Below are 5,156 nucleotides of genomic sequence, written 5' to 3'. Positions count from 1 at the left end.
GCTTTCCTGTGTCCTTCCTTAAATAATTTTTGGACAGAACAGACTTGTTTCATGTTCTCACTGAGCTCCAGTTCTTATAGAGAAGGAATAAAAGGGGAGAAAATAATTGGGAGAATGGGAGAGAAAAGAGATTCATAGGGTGGGCAGTGGTGTTGGGCATACAAGTTTTGGAGTCTGACAAAGACTGTCCTTGTCATCTCTAGTGTGACCTTAATTGCTTAACTATTTAGAACTCAAGATCTTTACAAGGGGGTTACTATCTACCTATCTTATGGGGTGGGGGTGAGGATTAAAGGAGAGAACTTATATGGTAGCTACTCAATAAATATTAATTTCATACCTCCCTCCTGTCCTTACCCTAACAAGATAAAGCCAAGGTCATAAGTTGCCTGCCCATGACATAGACCTTGGAAGAATTCAGAAGCCTTCAAAAGATTATTTTAAGAGAGTTTATCTAGCAACACTCATTCCGTAATGTTTTCCCTTAATAGATTTTTTTTTTTTTTTTTTTTGTCTCTTAAAGCAGGGGGCTTGTCTGAAGCAGGTACAGGTGAAATCTGCCAATGGTAGCTGGATCCAAAGATGGCAGTTCCATCACTTGGAAACTGACTTCTTCTGACTGCTGGTGTTGTGAAATGATGTGGGCAATTGACACATGTTGTCACTTTCCATCTGCTCCTCCCTCTCCCCCCCTTCGTTGGTATTTTTGGAAGAATGGTTAAGTACATCAACCTTCAAAAAAAAAAGTAATTATTAAATCTTTCTTGTCATCAAGATGTAGTGGGGTTGTGTGTCATGCATAACTCTTGGCAGTGTCTAAATCTGGATTTTAGAAACAAGATGAATTTTTTCCTTGGCCTTTCTTTTCCTTTTAAAAAAGTTCAGCTTCTGCAGGAGCCTCATGGTTACTTTCCAGAGCTTGACTTGATTTAATCGGTAACAAAATGACTTTCCCATTTTGAACAGCTCTGCCGAGGTCCACCAAACCACACGGAGCTGGGTGGTGACTACAATGAGCTTTGCCACTTACAAAAAATAGTTTTTTGGTTTATTAACTTTTTATGTCTGGAGCCTAAAATATGGAGCTTCAGCAATATGCTCACGTGAGCCTGCTGGCTGGTTGGGCTGCTGGATGAATGAAATGGTGCTTAAGGGGGTTACTATGGAGAAGTAACTACCGCCATTATTGAATAAGCTCACCCTGTGTGAGCAACTGGAGAAGTACTTTAGGTGCCTTATTTCCACTGAGACGCTCCAAAACCACAGCTAGTATTTATCGAGTGTTTACTGTGCATCAAGTTGCGCTCAGTGATTTTATAGCATCTCATTTGATCTTCATATCTTCCTAGGAAGTGTAATTACCTAGTGAGGATGCAAGTGAGAGTGACTTGACTCAGCTCTCTTCAATTTCCAAGCTAGTTTTATTGGATGATGAAACTGAAAAAAAAAAAAAAGTCTTTGGGATAAATCTGGATAGCTTTAGGCCTGGCTGTATCCAGGTGCTCAAATGATATGATCAGATCTCTCTCTCCTCATACTGCTTTGCCTTCCTTCATATTGACTTTGTTCTCAGCAGAAACTCTCTACGAGGTAGATGGCCACCAGTGGCTCTGGCTTATATCCTCCCAGCGTAGAGACCCAAGTAGAAAGAAAGTGCTTTTGCTCAGTGGCTCCAGCAGCCACTCTGAGTGTACTGCATTTGGCTGCATGCTCCAAAGGTAGTCTTCAAACCTGAACCAGGGAGGTAGACTAGATTGAGTGGCCAGAGCTGGGTCATGTGCTTATACCAAGTCCTTTGAGGGGAGGAGTAAGGTCCACCCCATCCATAGCATATGGACTGATACTGGGAAGGGATGGTATTCCCAAAGCAAATTGGGGCCCTTTAATCCAAAGAAGACAAAATATCAGGCATCCACCACGGTTCTATTATTGGGTCCATTTCATAGATGAAGAGACTGAGGGTCAGAGAATTTGTATAATTTAAGATCTCTCCACTGGGAAGTGCCGGAACTGGAATTTGAACCCTCAGTCCGTCTTCCTTCCATTATTTGGCCTATTTGGGGCCTGACCAAATCTATTACAGTCCCTGACTCAGGAGCACCTCTTGCGTCTTTCCGCAGGCTTGGCTTCCTACAGGTTAGTGGTGAGCAACTAGAGCCAGTTGTCAAACAAGAAGTAATCCAGTTACACAGGTGGAAGATTAGAAAAAAGCTCTGCTGTGTGCTGTGAATCTGATTACTGTACATGATGAATCTGCCCCCAAAGAACCTTGGCAGAGCGGACAGGCACAGAGCGAGTTCCTTGGGAAGTAGGGAAGGTGCATGAACTTGCCACCCTAATATGTCACTAGGGAACCTTCTGCTGGGCTCTGTTCTCGGGTGCAGAAGAAACATGAGGCAGGTGGGCTGATTCTGCTGTCCTCGCGGTTGGGGTTGGCAACTCCCTGCGGTTGAACCAAGACCACTTGCTCCGGACACTGAGCAATCACCAGGAAGGAGATCTGTGGGCTCCCAGACCACCCTTCCACAACCTGCAGTGTTGTATCTGCAAGTGTTGGATGGGAACTTCTGGTTGCACAGGAGAGGATTCAGATGGGATATACACAGCTGTAGCATTAAATTCCAGAGAGCACATGGTGAGAAGTGTATTCCGTCCCCTGTTCTCTATCAGTCCTTCTGATCCGCATCTCCCCAAGACTTTGTCCTTGACGTAGACACATCCCAGCATCAAATCACCACTCTCTCATTTCTTTCTAACACTAGCAGGATGGGCCTCACGCTCAGAGCCTTTGGCAGGCAATAGCATCCAGCTGGAATTCCATGGCATTGCTTTTGTTTTTATTGTATTTATCTTTATGGTTTCTTTCCATTATGGCAGGTGGCACTGGTTTTCTACTTATGATAGGCACATATATTTTGTGCACAAAATACATTTCTTTCAGTAAAAGACGGTGAGTGGGTTGAAAGAAAACGTTCTTAATTAGATGTGACATATGTATCAGTCAGGGTTCAACCAAATAAACAGAGGCAGTAGGAGATATGTATGGAGATTTATTGCAAGGGGCTCACATAGGTGTGGGTCTGGCTAGGTGAGTTTGAAATCCATAGGTGGGTGGTCGGAGAGGGCAGGCTGGGCTGAATCTGCTTCCACAGGGGGAATTCCTTCTGCTTCTGGGAAACCTCAGCTCTCAAGATGTCTGAACTAATTGAATCGATCCATCCAGATCATCTGGGATAATCTCCCTTACTTAAAGTCAACTGATTACGGACTTTAATCATATCTACAGATGCTTTCACCTAGATTAGTGTTTGATTGAGTAACTGGGGCTGTTGCTTTGCCAGGTTAACACACAGGATTTTCCACTAGATAGCAGCACAGGTGACACAGCCTAGTGGGGGTTGTGAAGGAGGTAAGTCAATGATGCGCAGTTAGTACCTGAACTAAGCAGGTGGGGCAAATGGCTAGGATATTTAAGTCCTGATGAGGGAGCAGGGCGTTCAAGCCGGAAGTGAGACTTTCTGGGCTTGGTGATGGTATTTTAGCCATGTGGGGGTTGGCAGGAGCGGTGGGAGGTGGTGCAGGGAGAGCAGGGCACAGCAGCCTGCCTTTTGGGCCACCTTCTCTTAAGCACATTTTCTATGGGACCAGCTTCTGTTTGCCTCTCTTTTCCTAAGTTCGCCTGTTCAGCTTAAGAGAGGTAAGTTTGGTCTTTTTTTTTTTAACATCTTTATTGGAGTATAATTGCTTTACAATGGTGTGTTAGTTTCTGCTTTATAACAAAGCGAATCAGCTATACATATACATATATCCCCATATCTCCTCCCTCTTGCGTCTCCCTCCCACCCTCCCTATCCCACCCCTCTAGGTGGTCACAAAGCACGGAGCTGATCTCCCTGTGCGATACGGCTGCTTCCCACTAGCTGTCTGATACTTGGTAGCGTATATATGTCCATGCCACTCTCTCGCGTGGGTTTCTTCTCAGAAAAAGTCTGCAGGCCCGGTGTGGGGCTGCTGAGGGCCACCTGAGAGGCAGCGTCGGCTGGAGAGCTGCGCCGGAGCCTCCGCCTCTCTCCGGGGACCAGGCTGCGTCCCCGGCCGGGCAGCGCCGAGGGAGCCACCAGACCGCGGCTCCCAAGGGGACTCGCACCGCGACTCCCAGGCACCGAGGGCAGAGTCAGGGGGAACAGCGCTCCGAGGTAGTCGGTCCTCTCTGGGCAGCTGTAGGCGTCCGATGGCCGGCCAGGCGGAGTCCACGTGACGCCGGGGGCCACGGGCAGGAGCGTGGCTGCCGCCAGGCCGCCGTCCCGCTCCTGAGGGTGGGGGGTGAGCATCGTGTGCGCGGGCGGGAGCCGCGCGGCCCCTGGCGGGGAGATGCAGAGCGCCCTGCAGGGAGAGCCAGCCGGAGCTCTTCCCTGGAGCCTCCACCGCCTGCGCCCGCCGGTGCTCGTGCCCACCTACGCGTACAGCCTGCACGGGGAGCTCGAGCCGGGGGTGGTGATGCGCAAGCGCTTCTGCGCCGGCGGGGAGGCCGCGGCCGTGGACTGCGTGGCCGGCTGCGCTCTGTGCTTGGACGTGACCGCCAGGGACATGCAGGAAGAGTGCAAGAAGAAGGGGCTGCCTGGGACTCAGGCCAAGAGCTCCGCGGCCTCCTGCCCCGTCAGAGTGTTGGTGCCCAAAGAGAAGACTCCTGACCCTCAAAACCTGAAGCTCTGGCTCAAGGTCAATGGCTAATTCAGGCAGGCGGGTGAAATATCCTTCATGATTTTTTTCCATCCCCCTACATCATCAGCTACGTTTAGAAGATAATGACCTTGGAAGAAGGAGATGTTATCTTGACCGGGACGCCAAAGGGAGTGGGACCCGTTAAAGGAAACACTGAGATCCAGGCGGTGTACAGGGGGTCATCAGTGTGAGATTTAAGGTGGAAAGGCCAGAATATTGAGTCTATACAAAACACCCTAACTTCTTAACAGAAGTTCCAGGGGAAAAGGGAACAAGACAAAAGCAAGAAAAGGTTATTTAATTAAGTGTGATAATACTTTAATAAGAAACCAATCTTTAAAAATGACTGGATTGCTATGCCTCAACTCAAGGAAAAACCTAATCTAGAAGAGCTGGGCCGGAAATGGAAATGAGAAACAGTGTCTTCTAGGAAT

The 5,156-nt window shown here is 48.2% G+C and overlaps 1 pseudogene; it reads left to right on the top strand.

Annotated features, from left to right (window-relative positions):
- The first annotated feature begins 4,371 nt into the window (after positions 1–4,371).
- On the top strand, positions 4,372–4,942 carry LOC103002439 (acylpyruvase FAHD1, mitochondrial-like; annotated as a pseudogene).
- Positions 4,943–5,156: the final 214 nt, after the last annotated feature.

Source organism: Balaenoptera acutorostrata, chromosome 16, assembly GCF_949987535.1.
Source record: "Balaenoptera acutorostrata chromosome 16, mBalAcu1.1, whole genome shotgun sequence".
Lineage (NCBI taxonomy): Eukaryota > Metazoa > Chordata > Mammalia > Artiodactyla > Balaenopteridae > Balaenoptera > Balaenoptera acutorostrata.
This window is presented reverse-complemented; position numbering and strand designations above follow the sequence as displayed.